The following is a 16,646-nucleotide window of genomic DNA, read 5'->3' as shown; positions in this document are numbered from 1 at the left end:
TGTTGCATCACATGGGTCAGATCATATCAAGGGTAAGAGTAGGGCTGCTGACAGTTACTCACCAGACCTATTGGTGAATGTATGTGTTGACAACCCAATGTCTTGGCAGAATATGCGGGCTGTGGACACTATATAGGTCAGCAACAAAACACACTGAACACATCCCGCAGCTAGCCACCCACAGATACCAACACATACGGTATAACTGCCAAACACACACACCTGCCATGCCTTGGAATCGAGCACCTACCTATCTAGTCTACCACACTACAGCATTATTGCAGTAACAGAACGCGCTACCGAGTTCCAGCATCACCGCACTCCCACAGGCATACATCTAGGTGGATGACATCATCCGCAAAGGCAAAGATGCCGATAGGGAATGTATGTGGAGTGAGATGTCTAAAAGCATTACTCTGTCCCCAGGCAGCCAGAAACACACACACACTTGGCAGGGCTGGGAGTCAAACATACACCTAACTACCTTATCACACTACAGCATTACACAGTTACAGAACACGCTATCGGGATTACTGGTACACAGCACTCCCAGAGGCATACTTCGAGGTGGATGACATCATCCACAAAGGCAAAGATGCCGATAGGGAATGTATGTGGAGTGAGCCGTCTAAAAGCACTACTTTGTCCCCAGGCAGCTGGAAACACACACACACACACACACACACACACACACACACACACACACACACACACACACACACACACACACTTGGCAGGGCTGGGAGTCGAACATACACCTAACTACCTTATCACACTACAGCATTATGCAGTTACAGAATGTGCTACCGAGATTACTGGAACACAGCACTCCCAGAGGCATACTTCTAGGTGGATGACATCATCCGCAAAGGCAAAGACGCCGATAGGGAATGTATGTGGAGTTAGCTGTCTAAAAGCATTACTCTGTCCCCAGGCAGCTGGAAACACACACACACACACACACACACACACACACACACACACACACACACACACACAGACACACACTTGGCAGGGCTGGGAGTCGAACATACACCTAACTACCTTATCACACTACAGCATTACGCAGTTACAGAGCACGCTACCAAGATTACTGGAACACAGTACTCCCAGAGGCATACTTCTAGGTGGATGACATCATCCGCAAAGGCAAAGACGCCTATAGGGAATGTATATAGAGTGAGCAGTCTAAAAGCATATTACTGTCCCAAGGTAGACGTAGACAAACACACGGCAGTGGTGTGAGCGGGACAACTGCCTATCTACGGAGCACTATTACAACAATACATAGATACGAGACGCGCCACAGGCAGTACACCCTTCAAGACATTCAACCAGTGTGTTCAATGTAGGCATCCATCCTGACATGGGGTATGGACATCTGTTGCCTGGATGACCACCATCGCTATACAGGATGTCAATGGCCATGCCCATACACAGAGGCACATCACTGACACAAGGTGTCACTGGGCATGCTCACACACTTAGTATCACACGCCCGTTTGGAATGTACTGTGTGTCCATCTACACAACGGCGTACTGGGCATACTCACACACTTAGTAGAAGTGAAGGGCTATCTTGCATGCACACAGATTCTAAACACGGAAGGGCACAGTTTGGAATGTACTGTGTGTCCATCTACACAACGGCGTACTGGGCATGCTCACGCACTTAGCAGTTGCAAAGGGCTCTCTTGCATGCACACAGATTCTAAACATGGAAGGGCACAGTTTGGAATGTACTGTGTGTCCATCTACACAACAGCGTACAGGGCATGCTCACACACTTAGCAGTAGCAAAGGGCTGTCTTGCATGCACACAGATTCTAAACATGGAAGGGCACAGTATGGTGTTACTGTCCCCACGTACATGAAGGCCACTCACATGTACTGACCAGTACACACTCAAGAGCCATCACAGATGTCTCAGGTGCAGATCACAGAGGTAAATGCAGCATTCTACTATGTAGCCCTCAGACATCACCATGTCCTTGGACCAGCAACACACATCCATACATTACCACAACACCATGTGACTCATGACCAGTGGACTGTACATAGGTCTACAGCAACTGTGCAGACTACACATGTACTGACAGGGTTCCATCATGTGTTATGCAATGCAATGATACTACTGTACATAACCAGGTCGGTTCTACACATAACAGGGGTCCTGGGTCTTACATAGCTGTGACAGATGACTGTCGCTGTACACCAAAGAACACACATGTTTGGATATGACATACATGTAATCGCAGTGGATATGTGCATGGACCACACACACACACACACACACACACACACACACACACACACACACACACAAAACACATATGTACATAGCATAGCTTTTGCTGTCCTCCATGCAGACAAGTGGCTACAGCAATCACACACATGCACACGGAAGGTAGGTCCATGGCTGTTGAATGCTAACAGTACATGAGGTAGCAATGTTGACCGAGGAAACATTCCCTCTGTACTAGTTACCCATGACACCCATCATATCATACAACAGTCTATGTGTTATGTATGTCATCACACATGTCCACCAATTGCAATGCATACAAACATGGCTACATGACAGGCATGTAGGACCAACACACATGTACATGTAGTGGTGTGCATGCAGCTACCATGCATGTGCAGTAGCTGATGTATGTAATTCATCTGTGCCTAACTACAACATGCAGTTGCAATGCAGCCCAATCATTGACACCTGTATATGGTGAAATACTGATAGTACGGTAGGATGTACATCAGGTATGGATGGATGTGTGTACATAAAGTGGTGATCCACCTTTGCAGATGGATGTTTGCCGGGGACGGCTCACAGGTGTGTCACAAGCCATCCTACCATTACATGTGCAAACAGTACGCTATGTTACTGTTACTTGACGGTGAAGACATAAAACCTACACAGTGGTCAGGTGTTACTGACTGTAAGTCATGTGACACCTGTAACACTTATATCCTCCCGTGTGCATATAGCAGCACAATTGCCAAAGGTAGCGTTGGTACACATAATGCGGCCAATACTGCTGCATGTCTGTCAGACGTATTATCATATAGCAGGTGTATCATTCACAGTACTGCCATGTGTGTTTGCTTGTGTGACCATATATGTCACATATGGTGGAGAATACATCCCAATTGTTACACACCCCTGTATACTGTTGTAGAGATCTGTACATACTGCAGTGTGGAAAGCATGACGTAGAGGGGTGGTGTGTGTATCACACACATGTCAGCTATCCATATGTGAATGACATTTGTGGACTCCACAGTGTGTGTGTGTGTGTGTGTGTGTGTGTGTGTGTGTGTGTGTGTATGTATGTATGGCTGTCTGGTGCATGGAGTGAGGGTGTATGCTACCATACAGAACAGACAGGATCCCTAACCCCTCATGTTGATGCAGTCTACTACCCTGTTGATGCCATCGGTCTCAGCCTTACTGGCTACCTGTACATGTTCAATCTCTGTGTCACGTCATGTGGGTGCACAGTACTGTGAGGGTGATTACCACATAGGCAGGGGTCTTCACCTCAACACTATTGAGTGTGCATTATAGTGTTGTTGACCCCGTGAGTGTGGGCATGTTACTGTGTGTTTCTGTGTATGTCTGTGTGTGGTCTCATCCTGTAATGTGACAGGGTATTACTGCTACACAGTGAGGCCTCATGCTATCAAGTGGCCTCTAACGTTATCATCGGCCAGACCGCTGTGTAAACCCCCCGCACCATGTCAACATACCTGTGATGTGACCTGGTATGGATGTCATGTCTCTACCCACTGTAGCCTATTAAACAGCCCACATGCTTCTGGATCAGTAGATGTGTGGACATCTGTGGTATGGTAGCCTTTCTAACAGTCAGGTTGAGGCTATGTATAGCATGCTGGTATTGCCATACATGCCTGTGAGTACTCCACATTTACACATGGGAAACTGCAAACACTGCTACTTGTTGGCACATGCAAGTAGACCATAAGGAGGGAACCAGGGCATCATTACCAACATGCTGTTACTGTTGTTACCAAGACACATACTGTGAACATATAACAATGCATTATAAACCTGTACTACATGGTATGTCTGGTGCATGTCAACAGTACACAACTAATGTAATATAAACTTCTTTCACTATTCTCTTCACCCTGTGCATCACACCATTTGAGCATGTCACTGCATCAATGGTGTGGATGACAGGGATGCAGCACAGGCATCATCATATGCACAGGGTGATAATGTTTGCCAGGGGCATAGGCTGCACCAGTGGATGACATCATGTGTGTGGGTAAGGGCCGGTGATCTGATTGGACATGTGTGGTCATTATGCATGTGGGTGTTGCGGTGCCCTACAGATGTTTTTACTGTGTGCGCATATGATTGCACACAGTCCTGCCTTTTGCCAGGCCTACACAGGGGTATTATTGACAGCTCCAGATTGTACAGACCAGGATGTACAGCTCACTGTGTTCGGCCACGGCCATGTGACCTGTGCCTGCCAGGGATTGCACGGGCACTACCAGGCGGAGGTACAGATTGGCTACTGTCCGATGACACATGTCCACTGGAACCATGTCCCCACTAGGAATGTACAGGGCCACATCCAAGTGGCCTGCTGTGTCCTGGTGTGGACAGCGCAGCACCAGCTGCACTGCTACTGCTACTGGCACTATGGGAGCGGGCATGTGAGGTGGCTCATTCACATTGACCTGCACTAGGTGGTGTAGCTGGCCTATGTCCACGTGGCCTAAGCCTCACTCCTACCAGATGTTCCAGCACAGACAGCTCACGCTCGCGGATTGCCATACCATGGTCAAGGATTCCGACCATGTCACCCAATCGCCTGTCCAGAACATCAGCAATCTGCTGTTGAGCATTTGCCAGTGCCTGATGTTGTCATTTAGACTACGGATAGCAGCCCTCTGAAGCCTCTGCTTCTCTGTTCTGCCATTCAGCATGTGCCTGTGCCACCATTACAGTCTGGAACATGTGTCTGGTGACACCAGCTGCTGCGCTCTGTCCTGCAGGTGCATGTCTGCCAGAGGTCCTCCTATGAGCAGCACTGGCCACATGCCTGTGTGGCACATCTGCAGTCATTACACTGACACCATGGTGTGGAAACACACCTTCTGTAGCCACCACACGTTCCTGTTCCAAGCTAACACACGCTGACTGTCCTTCCTCTATGGCCACTGGTGATGGGGTATGTGTTGGCATGAGAACTGTGTGCAGGGAAGAGGGGACATAGCTGGGATGGCAACCATTGGCACAGATTCAGCCCCTGACAACCCTGCCTGTACCTCATGCATATGTTCATCACTGCTAGTATCTGTGGGGACACTAACATCAGATGGACTGCAGGAGGGTAACGCACCTACATCACCTGTGAATGCAAAGAAAGACTCTACATTACAATAGACACACACACACACACACACACACACACACACACACACACACACACACACACACACACACACACACACACACACACACACACAGACACACCATGCATGTGATTTGACAGACGGCATGCAGCATGCATGTGATACAGCAGACGGCATGCAGCTCAGACATTAATAGTGGTAGTTAGCATACCTCCCTGGGTTGCACACAACAGCAAGCAGGTGTCATATCAGTAGCCATGCAGTTCGCACAATCATGGTAGTAAGCATGCATCCCTGTGATACACCATGTGGAACAGCACAGGTTAACAGTACACATGACTGAAGTGACCTCGACATGTAATCTGCTGATGTGTGCATTGACATGCATACATGTCTGACACAATGGTGTCCTGACACATGTACAGCGTTGTAATGGGTATCACATTGCAGTGTTGTCTGTATGCCCTACAGATAGAATGCATGTTTAGCAAATGTGCATGAGCATGGAAGGGTAGTGTGAGGCATCTACATTGCTATACAGTGTGAAGTACAGACACTGTGCCATTGCATGGCATCATGAAGCGTCTATATTGCTATACAGTGTGTAATATGCACACATTGCATAGCCATAACTGTGTGCATACACATGACATAACTGTGGATTGTGACCCACATTGCTGAGGTGTATACACACCAAACCATGCTGTGTCATGTGACAGGTCACTGGAAGACCTATGGATGACACCCCTGCACAACTATTACAGAGTCTTAGCTGCCTGGCAACCATGTCCACACATGGCAGACTTGTCAATACACCATGTCCCACATGACATTGAAGTACCACACACACGAGGTGCACGGCTGACAGTGATGTCCTACAGCAGCAAGGGAAATGTACGGTATCTGTGGCCTGATGTGGTGTCAATGTCTGTGGAAGCTGTACAGGTGACTACTGTCATGCTATGACACAGTCGTGATGTTCAACACATCTTATATGGTCGACTTACGTGACACCTCCACTAGCTGTGCACAGGCTTTTAGGATGTCCAGTGTACCACATCAACTGTATAATCAGTCAACTAAGGCTATAGTTGGACCATGTGTGGACAATGTGCAACAGGGTGTATACAGATCACATCTACTGTGTGGCTACATGTCTCTGGCCATCCTCCATGGCCATGTGTGAACATGTATTGGCCAAATATTTGTGATGGCCATCTATCTCACATGTCTATGTAGTCCCATATGACATACACCCATAGATGTCAGATATGTCACCATCCACAGGGCTATGCAGACAATGGGTTGTATGTTTGGTATGTGGGGTATGTATTATGGGATAGTGTGGCAATATTGCAGCCAGAACACTACATGTCTGGGACATGTCAGATGGCACATCACAATGTGTTCACCCGTTGCAGGGGCATATAACACAATGGTGACAATGGACTGCCCATATCCCAGCTCACTGTGTGGTACTGTTTGCGTACCACACATGTGTTGTTCCAATGTATAGTACATATGCCTACATTGAACAACACCTCCACCATTGTCCACACATGTAGCAATGGCAGATACAGTGGTTTCATGTCGGTGTTTCAATTCATTTGTATATATTGCACATGGGTAGCCAGTGTGGATGATGGGAGATGTGACCTGTATATTGTGACTGGACCATACATCATGTGTACATGTGTTAACTGGCCACATGGCGAATAGATATATGCATTAACATGCCTGATACTGATGACAGTCTCACCTGCAATGGACTGATGTCTGTGCGGCATGCCAGAGGTACCTGTATAGGGGTGACACAGCAGTTTGAACATTATCCATGACTGTATGACAGCCACAGGGTGCACTGTGCATGTTAACACATTCACCTGTACAATAGCATATAGTATGCACATGTGTGCATACACAGGGTAGCATACTGTAGTATGCAGCATGTGTGTAAACATACCTTACATATGATGTTACATTACATATTGTACAGTGACACATGCAACTAAATGGGATATAATAGTCATATGTGCAGTAGTGACTTACCAGGCAACTCCAGGCTCATTGGTTGGGAGACACCCACCTCCACGATGGCAGCTAGTGTTTGTGGATGCTGTTCTGAGGGTGTCCCCAGGCTGGCCAGTAGCTCCTCGGTGTGTGTGAGTGGGGGCTGGGTTGGTGGCCCACCACCTGTTCCACCTTGTTCCCTGGTGATTGCAGTGGCACACTGTTTTGCATGTCGTATCAAGTCCATGCAGTGTCTGTGCACCTGCTGGTAGGTGCGGTTATGGCCACCCACATCATTAACCCTCCTGTGAAGGTCCTGCCACAGGTCGTCACACTGCTGGGCATGCTGTGGCACATGGCTGAACAACACCTCATAGTTCTCATGGAGGTACGGGATGAGGACATCATCCTCCTGGCGGCTGTATGCTGGCAGGCGTGAATGAGGCATTATCTGGAAGACATAATGATGGTGACAGGTCACAGTATCACAGAGATGTACAGAGATACAGCTGCACATACATTTGTATTAAATCTAGTACATCTGCACAGTTATCTTTGCAAATCATCATGACACTGACACGACTGACATGTTTGTGTCACACATGTAACACCCGTTATGCATTGGATATCATCACCATATATGTGTGTCACCTCATTACATTGTTCATACTCCATGTGAATGCTGTCTGATGTGGGCATGTCTGTTTGCCTGTACTGGTGTTCTTACCTATCAGCACATGCCTGGATGTGTCCACAGTGATGCTGTTGACCTTGATGCTGTGTATATGTCACATATCAACACATACACTGCCTTAATGGACATGAGCAGTGACAATGCACACATACGCATGGAACCTTTACCACATTACTGATCCAGACAGTTAATAATACATCTACCATGTGGTCATCACACCATGTATGACAGAGATGACATGTGCAGCTTTGATGGACAGGGTTGCATGGTATGGCGGGAGTATGTAACATGTATGGCACAGGGATCTATCCAGCATGTGGCGATCCTTGTAGTAGGACGGTGCTTGTCCATGACGTATGTCTTTCAGATCAGGATATGTACGTGTAGCATGTCCAACATCACAGTGTAGCACATGTCTTTATGCAAGGTAGCCAGCATGCTGCATAGTGGAGGTGAGGATTGTGAAGGCTGGTATTGCCCATCCACGCATGGCCAATACCTCTTAAAGGTGATATGTGATCCAATATTGGTCACCCGAGTGCTGAGTATGCCTGTCCAATGATCTCCATGCTCATGGATGACACCCTGTCATGACATGGGTGCCTTGTATGACTACCTAATAGGCCTGGAGACGTCACCAACTCAGGGAGGTGAACTGCACAGCACCATCCCTTACACAGTGTCCATAATGTTGACCGCTGCCTAGGTGGTAGTTAATGGGTACAGGGTTATTCACCTAGTGGTGACAATGCTATTATCAGCTGTCAGATTGTGCACATATGTCACACACCTCACCCACAAAGCCCATTCTGTATGCTGTCCACAACACTGAGACAGCTGTTGCTCCTAAGTCATGGCCATTCACATCCTTACATACACAGATGCCTCCCATTTGTCTGTGTGGTATGGGCTACAATGAGGGGGGAGTACAAAACATTAACCCTGTTTTACTGTAGCTGCCACTGGTGTGATATGCACATGTCACTCTGACGCCTTGATTCTGTCAACAGGCCACTGGTAGAACACTCCTGTGACATACAAAGGTACATCTAGTATACTCAGTGTAGCTGGAACACGGTATGGGTGATGATGTCCTATGACCTGTCACAGGTATGCTATGCAGTGTGAAATCATCCGTACTGTCATCTACTTCTGTACTGCTAACATCTACGTTGATAAAGGTTCATAGACTTGCAGACCATACTCAGCAGGGTAATAGTGCAGTGCCTCCAATTATGACTGTCGTCTCCACTTGTGGGTTGCAGTGGGTTGATATTATCCAACACCCTATCTGTATTGCATATTCATGCTCAGCACTTGTTCAGAACTTGTGAGCACTTCATGATCTAGTAATTACTATAGCACCCATTCCAACTCATTTCTTACAAGTACACTGTCTGTCCTTACATTTCCAGCTTGCTTACAGTACAACAGCTGTTGTACACACGTAACTTACATATCTTGTGAGACATGGTTGAATATACAGGCATGTCCAACTGTCACGTACCAGTGCTATTGCCTGTCTATATGATGAATATGGAGAACATCTGGCAATAGAGCAATTGTCTCATGTACACAGTCAATGCTCACCTCCCAACATACGACACTACAGCCTGTGGGAGATGCACTTATGTAGCCATGCTAGGGGTAATGCTCTCACCAACCTGACATTCGTGTGGGGACGTGTAACATTTGCAACATACCCCACTCATCACATCGTCTCACAAGATCTCCACCACCACAGGCCACACATAGTATGAGTACGACATTTGCAGAACCTCTCCATACTCTGTGTAGGCACCAGAGGCAGCCCCCATCACCAAACACAACAACAATTACTTATAGCCCACAGACTCATGTGTGCCCATCAAATACAGCCAATAGGGTGTTATAACATACCCAACACACCAGTCATAGGTGACTCTGTAGGCGGTCACACTGATGTCCCACTCAGCAGGCTACACAAGATGATAGTCACTTACATCTAGCTGTCGGGTAACTGGTTCTGCAACATAACCTATGCACCCATGCCACACCTCACCAGGTACAATTTGACTGTCATTCTCCATGTTAGTGTGACTACCCTGAGATGTAACTTCCCAGACTGCATGTGCAGGGACATGCAATAGCTCTCCGGTCTTGTAGCCCAGAAGGTATCGTCCAAGCCCTGGGGAGCATTCTGCATTCATCCAGACTAGATACCATTGTACAACAACTGACTGTTTCACTTCAACAGTTGCCTATGCTTTTACTGACTTTCCACAGGCATCCAGTATCTGTTCGCTTTGAATGACATGGTCAACAAAACATGATGCTTTGGCACAGATGACCTGCACCTGTCAGCCCTGGGAGTACAGATAGCATGCAAGGCTCTTGCTGCTCCTATACTGCCTGTCTTGCACAGTTTCCAATAACATTCACCAGCAGAACGGGAACAGGCAAGCAAAACATGGGGTCATGTGACTTAATGCTTGACATCATCTCTGACACAGGCACGGCACTCCTTGTAATGGACCACTTCAATATCTCTGCAGTGACTGGGATTTGCCTCTAGGCTCTGCAGAGCACACCTGCACTGACGGATTATACGCAGCCCACACCTTTCAGTCATGTATCCTGGACCGGAACACCCACGGCTGAGGTGTGTCCATATTTCACTATGTTGTACACACCTCCTGGCTGGTTACTTAGCACAATGCATCAGAGGTGATCCACGTGCAACTAACTGTGGCCAGAACTGCTATACACATTGTAACATGCTACAGATTCAACAACATACCCCATGGTTACCGGCCCTCATTTCTTGGTGTACTGGACAGTAGGGTTCAGACAGGTACTACTGATGTGTGACTGACACTACCTCACACTTAACTGGGATAGCTACTCATGTACCGACACATTAGGCCAACGCTGTTCAGGATTCATAGCCTCCACTCAGCTGGATCAACCCATACACACCACCACCAAGACCAACAATATCCTAGACATGGACATTACCAACATGTCACTGGTGTTCCACACCTGTGGTTATCCCTTATTGGTAGTTTCTGAACATATGCTAATCACCCTTGTTATCCACATCCTGGCACCACACCCTTCATGGCATACACAGTACAAGATTAGTACAATGCCTACTACAGATGCCTTATGACAGCAGTAGTAAACGTCATGACACCCGTGCAGATGGACAATGCACATACAAACGCTGAAACATACTCCAGTGCACTTCATTAGCACTTACACGACTGCATGGATCATGCTATTCCAAACAGAGCCATGATGGTACCCACCAGATAATGGACGCCACTCTGGGGTCCAGTTCCATGGACATAATGTACAACAAAGGTGGAGGCTGTTGCAAAGTGGAGTACAATCCCATGGGTGGGGTAGCTCACTGGTCAGCCTCAGTAGGGCCAGGATCCCTTATCACATCCTCCAAACCTAGCTACGTAAACATTACTGCGACACATTCCAGGGTGTACCACAAAGCATTATGGAGGTATGTCAGTAGTCAATGGCAATACCCACATCTGCTCTGACATATGATGGTTACTCAGGAACATTACAGAACCGAGTGATGTTGGCAACATCCTGGTGGATGGGTTCAATGCTAACTTTACACCCTCTCACTCCCTACAGGGCCATAATCCATGCAGGAACATTGCAGGGTCCCTGCGGTCACAACTACACAGTTCCAACCTGCACTCTCTAAGGCCTGGAACACAGACTCCATGTGACCGTCCAACATCCCAGGCTGTGATTTACACAAACCTCAGAAAGACATGTCTCCCCACTTGGCCACTAGATTCACTAATAGCCTTGTATCAGACATTGTGGCCCCTGAATGGCACACAGCAACAGTTATCACACTCCACACAGGTGGTGCCACAATGAACCAGAGGGACTATTGCCCTATATGCCTGACTGGACTGTTCTGCAAGGCTATGGGGCACATCATCATGGAAGTCATTCAAAGAGATATTGGTGGGCTCCAGACCTTTGATGCCACCCAGGTTGGACTTGTTAAGGCCAGACCATGACTCCTACACCTGGTGAACTCCTTTGATACAGTTACCAGGGTAGTTGATGACGGTAAGGGGGTCCACACAGCCTACATTGTCCTCTCATTGGCTTTCAGCACTGTTCTCCATTCTGGAATTGACAACATACACATCCACCTGCACATCGACCCCTACATCTCAGGATGTTATGCAAAGTGGCTCATGGACAGGACCCACACAATGAGGGTAGCATACCATAGTACCTACTGTATTTCAGTTACACTTGGCATACCACAGTCCTCAGTCATAGGGCCCCTCATGTTCGGTATATGCTTCCCTGAGGTACAGGCTAGCACAGAGGGACTTTCCCTGACTAGGTTTTCAGACAACTGCATACAAGGCGCCATGATTGATCCACCAGCTGATACAGACTCCCTCCATAAGGGTGTCACTGTGACGGATACCTGATGTCGATAACATGACCTCAAGCTGCATGACACATGGTGCATGAACATCCCCTTTGGATTACACCAATCACCCACTGACTATCACATAGGTGGTAGTCCCCTACATACATGTGACATTATACGGGATCTTAGTACACACGTATGTAGCACCCACTCCTTTGATAACCATATTGCCAATGTGGTGTGGATATCCTTCTACTTGGCCACCCTTATCTGTACTGGGTTTGTAGTTGGAACAAAGGCACCCATTGTACCTCTAAACTCCTGACGTATACACACATTCAAGGGTACAACACCCCATTTAGGGTGTACCTTACAGAACAGCAATGGCTTTACATACCACAACATTAACACACCATGAGGATTATTTAGCTCCGAAGGTTGACGTATGCAGCAGTACTATGGACACCACGACTGTACACATTTGCATACTGCATACTCAGGGGTGACCTCTGCTGAACATACAGGGCCCATGTCCACAACAATATTCACATAAGCTACATAAGCAAAAGCCACTGAGAGCAACATGCTCATGGATATGTGCACAAACACAATGATGAGTGGGATGTTCTTGAGGGTTACATTCCCAAACCAAACACTCACCATGCTTTGGAACATGATTCCTATGTACATCACGCAGGGACACTCAGTAGCACTGTTTATGAGATACCTCACTTGGTGGATGGGAGACACACATGTACGCCAGGGATCACTGCAGTGGCTGTACTGTGCAGAGGTGCAGGTAACACATGGCTCTGCTGTTCACAGACAGGACACTACCCTAGAGAGGTGCCACCAGTGTAAACACTGTAGTTGGGCTTACACATAGACTTGCCAGACAGCATAGTACCTCACTATGAACCTGTGAAGCTATTACATGTCCTTTGTGCATAGTTAATTGAGTAGCTCTTCCATTTCAATTAGCTATCATGCTGTTACAGTGTCCCGTGACTACAAACCATATGTATCCTGTTATTGTGTATTGTACATGCCAATAGACAATACCTTTTGTTTGCATGATATAACTGTTATGCTGTGTAGAATATCTGACATATTTACCTACAATACTGTACATTACACATATTTTACATATTATCCCATAATGCAAAGCATACTTGCACAGCAGGACCACCTTAGGCATGTTATTGTCATTATATGCCCATACACATGCCTACTGTGACAGTATATCAACATATACTATCCCCTGTGCTATGGCACATACTTGTTGGACATACCCTACCACTGATGGCGGGTGGTGTGGAATTGTTCTGTTTAAAGCCCTCATGTAGCATCCCTTGTGGTGTCTGTGATGTTTACCTTGTGGCCCACAGCAGGACACACAATTTCTACAAGTGTTACTATGCTCAGCAAGACATCACTACATAATACCTTTTCCCACTTTATGCATTGCGGACACTTTTAATTAATACAAAACAGGCTATACATACACTAACATACTGAGTGTTCTACATACCTTGTTAGCGTTCCGAACTTTCGTAAATATCTCTCTTACACCTTTACTGTTTAAACGGTTCTATGGTATGAGCATACGGTTTGAATGTCTGGCAAGTCATCCTTATATACGTCAATACCTGTAACATGTGGTTTCCTGCCACCAATTGGTGTTCCTGAGTAAATTATTACATGGACATCAGCTGTGCAGCTACTCCATTCACCAATTACGCGGCAACAGTGGGGTATAATTGAATTCTCCACTCGGGCATTGCCTTTTTTCCCTACCTTCTGGGAGTATGTGTTTTGTTGTGTGGATTTTCAACTGCTATTTGTAGAGACACGGATATTTTGGATTCATGTCCCCCATGGATTGTGTGTGACGGCTAGAGTATGTGGTTCTACATGTGAGTGTACCTGTCATCTCAACCATCTGATAAGGGACTATTGCAAACAAAACCTGTAACATCGCCATCTGTTCCATTATACAACAGCTACGATTTCACATGGTGCCTTTACAAATGTGTCTCTCACAAGGTATGTTAACGCTTCTGCAGATGTAATTGAGTGAGTGGATGTTTGTGATGTTATTACAGTCTGTATTGCTATTGTTTCATGTGTGGGAGATGTAGGTGGGTGTACATAGCATATACAGGTTTGTGGGGACTGCATTTCTACTTATTCCATATATGTGTGTGGGCTCCTTCCCTAACTGAAGACCTATCAGTTAGTAGACTGAAACTATGGTTGTTACGGGCTTATACATTGGGCCGTTGTTACTTGGTTTCTATATAGTATGCAGGTGAGGTTGATACTTCCATACCTCCAGAAATACAGAGATATGTAAAGGAATGTTACTAAATGACAGCTGTCCCGTGTATTTCTGTCACAGATATTTGCACTCATTGCAGTTGTGTTGGTGACTGAACCTCTTTGGCATGGGTTACCACCTTTTCAAATGGCTATAGTGGGACATTTGCAGGACACACATCGGTGTTTACAGGCCGACACATACCCATGGTCAGTACACAGGATAGCACATACTTTTATCCTGAATACATACTTATTCTTGTAGCACTTTAGCTACTTATCATGTTTCATGTAACATTTACGTTTTTTAGATACAGGCGTAACTATTTAATGCAATTATTACATAATATATGGGACATAATTATGTCCTACAATCTCAGACATTTGCCCTTTTTAATATTTTTTGTCAGGACACAACTGCCCAGGGAGGGGCTGTCCCTCTTAAAGTGGGACAGGTGGTAACCGTATGTCTACGGCCAGCTATAATCACACCTACCGTAATGATCTACCTCCGAGTTAGCACTAACAGACACACGATGCAAACACACACACACACACATTACAGTCCCACGGAAGCACACATGGCACCCTCAACACACACATACACAGACTACGGCAATCACAAACACAATTGAACACAGTACCTACATGGACCGCAACACCGGCAGCGATAACTAAATGTCCCTTAATATCGTGATAATATTACACGCGGTTCTAGTGTTCTGGTACTGTGTTCTTTTGGCCTTTCAGCCTCGTGATTACGCATGTCGGTATGTGACACATTCCATAGTTGGCAGTATCCTATTTATTTGTACCTCCATGGTTGTGTACATGTCGTTGACCTATCTACATATTTGCAGATATAGGTGAATCCGTATATATCAACATATATCTCTCTATCACCCTTTCTATCTCTATTATGTATATGTATATATATATATATATATATATATATATATATATATATATATATAAAACAGAGAGAGTGACAGGCAGAATACACCGTTCATTGTGTACTATTACCTGGACTCCGCACGTTTGTGTTTGAACCTGTCACATTACACACCTGCCGTTGGTACATCTTGGGTAGCTTAGTGTTAGGTGATTGTGTACATGATTGCGTGTCCTACTCCTGGCAGTGGTCATTTTACCCTTCAGAGTAGGCACTATTAGTACAGGGGTGAATAATGCTGCTTTCACCTGTTCTGGACATCATTGACCATGATCTGCGCGATATTCAGAGAAGCTTAGCCCTGTTTCGTGCATATCCATATAGTCATATTTAAACGATGCTTACCAGCACTGGGCAACGCATATTCCCGCTAACATGTGCTAAACATGATCTGATGACCTGCATCCAACATGCATTATTTGCGCCTTCGGGATTACGTTACATCCCTTGCAGGACGTGGGACCAGGAACATGCACGACAGTCACTGCATTTACCACTTGGGCATCTGGGATTTGTACACGTGTTATGGCATTTTGTATGTGGACTGTACTATGGCTGTTACTCCATACTGTGATCAAATGGGTAACTCAGTTAGTTTACATATGGATGAGACCTATTAATGGTATGTCCAAGTGATGTTTAATGGATGTGCTCCAGCATTGGGTATGTATGTCACAGTGAGCCACACACTATAATGTGCTACACCTTCACACAACCATAGGTGGAGCATGCTGGGGTGACAGATACCTGTCATGGGTACACCCCATGCTTCGCCACTACATCCATGATTACATTATATGGAGCCCCTCATTAACGCACCAGGGAATCCATGCAGAGTGTGTGGGGAACAGTGATTACACACATGGATC

The sequence above is a fragment of the Protopterus annectens genome, chromosome 6.part0 (genome assembly GCF_019279795.1).
Source record: "Protopterus annectens isolate FY-2018-M chromosome 6.part0, PAN1.0, whole genome shotgun sequence".
NCBI lineage: Eukaryota > Metazoa > Chordata > Ceratodontiformes > Protopteridae > Protopterus > Protopterus annectens.
This window is presented reverse-complemented; position numbering follows the sequence as displayed.